This window comes from Tamandua tetradactyla, unplaced genomic scaffold (genome assembly GCF_023851605.1).
Source record: "Tamandua tetradactyla isolate mTamTet1 unplaced genomic scaffold, mTamTet1.pri scaffold_168_ctg1, whole genome shotgun sequence".
NCBI classification, from domain to species: Eukaryota; Metazoa; Chordata; class Mammalia; order Pilosa; family Myrmecophagidae; genus Tamandua; species Tamandua tetradactyla.
Window position 1 is genome coordinate 19,827 of NW_027518284.1, and position 1,941 is coordinate 21,767.

General features: G+C 48.5%; 1 non-coding gene across 1 annotated transcript; it reads left to right on the forward strand.

Moving 5' to 3' along the window:
- The first annotated feature begins 352 nt into the window (after window positions 1–352).
- TRNAD-AUC (transfer RNA aspartic acid (anticodon AUC)) lies at window positions 353–423 on the forward strand. Its single transcript has one exon. It is a non-coding gene; the product is annotated as a tRNA-Asp (tRNA).
- Window positions 424–1,941: the final 1,518 nt, after the last annotated feature.

Genomic DNA, 1,941 nt, shown 5'->3' on the forward strand with positions numbered 1-1,941 from the left:
TTCTTTTAGTTGCAATTGTAAATGGGATTCGTTTCTTGATTTCCCCCTCAGCTTGTTCATTACTAGTGTATAGAAATGCTACAGATTTTTGAATGTTGATCTTGTAACCTGCTACTTTGCTGTACTCATTTATTAGCTCTAGTAGTTTTGTTGTGGATTTTTCCGGGTTTTCGACGTATAGTATCATATCGTCTGCAAACAGTGATAGTTTTACTTCTTCCTTTCCAATTTTGATGCCTTGTATTTCTTTTTCTTGTCTAATTGCTCTGGCTAGAACCTCCAACACAATGTTGAATAATAGTGGTGATAGTGGACATGGTATTTATTTTTTAAACAATACAATGCTGGGGATGCAAGGGTAGCTCAGTGGTAGAATTCTTGCCTATCATGCAGGAGACCCAGGTTCGATTCCTGGCCCATGCTCTTCCCCCCAAAACAAACAAATAAGCAAGTAAAGAAAGAAAAAAACAAACAAAAAAACCAACAAATGTTGCTGCAGCAATGGGACACTCACATGGAAAAAGAATGAAATGTGACTCCTGCCACATAGCACATAAGAAAAAAAAAATGAGACCATGCCCCTGTCATGGTCAGGTTCATGTGTCAACTTGGCCACATGGTGGTGTCCATTTGTCTGGTTGGGCAAGTGCTGGCCTGTCTGTTGCGATGAGATTTCATAGAATTAAATCATGATCACATCAGCTGCATCCACAGCTGATTCCATTTGTAATCAGCCAAGGGGAGTGTCTTCTGCAATGAGTGATGCTTAATCTAATCACTGGAAGCCTTTTAAGGAAGAATCAGAAGAGAAAGTCTCTCTTCCTGCTTAGGCTGGCAAGCATCTCCTGTGGAGTTTGTCCAGACCCCCCACCAGAATCATCAGCTTCACAGCCTGCCCTGTGGATTTTGGACTCTCTGTTCCCATGGTTACATGAGACACTTTTATACATTTTGTATCTGTGGATATTTCCTGCTGATTCTGTTTCTCTAGAGAACCCTGACTGATACAGCCCCTCAACTGCTTACAACATTTCAAGGGCTTCCCATGACACTGAGAATAAGATCTGCTGACTCCACCCCATGCTGTGCAGTATTGGGTTAATGCCTGGCTGGGTACATGATAGATTTTCAATAAATATCTGCCAGGTGCTATCAGGTGAGCAAAGCTATTCCAGCCCTGATAGCTGGTTTCTTTCACTTCCTCATTCCCAGCTGCGCATGTGCACATGCAGAGGTGGGAATGAGGTAAAGGAGAAGGGGAGGTAGGTCCAACATCTCGTCCTCACTGGTGATTAAGGTTCAGGTGGAAACCAAAGGCTCCTGAAGCCTGGGGTGGGAGACAGAGACCCCACATCAGCTCCCGTGTGTCCTGGGGCAGGCCCTGCCCCCTGGCCTGGCCTCCTCGACTGGTGGGTGTGGCGACACTACTTCACAGCTGCTTGAAGGGTTGGGCACACCTCAGGCATGAGCATTTGTGCAGTTCCTAACAAGGTGGGCCCAGTTCACTCCCTTGGGTGCCTCTTTGGTCTCAATCCCAGACCCTTCTCAAACCTTCAAGCACTTGCAGCCCCTCAGGTTCTCCCCAGAGTGCAGCTGCAGGCCAGTTCCTCTGCTGCCCATTGGTCAGGTAGTGGGATGGTTTGTAAAGGCCCCTCATCCTGCTGGAGCCTCCCCTGGTCCCAGCACAGCCCAAGGAGGCCATGTCAGTCACAGAGCCACAAGTGAACCCAGGACCTGCAGAGGCTGCTCAGCTTGCAGGATGGGCACTCTCTCCAATGGGCACCCAAGGCTCTGCAGCAGGCACACGAGGCAGCCAGCCACCTGGCCTCCCTGGCCTGTGGCATTCAGGACACCTCAGGGACCCAGATTGTCTTAGAAGATCAGGGAACGCTACTTTCGGAAGGCAGGCCCTGCTGTCGAGGGGCCCATGGTCCAAAGGGA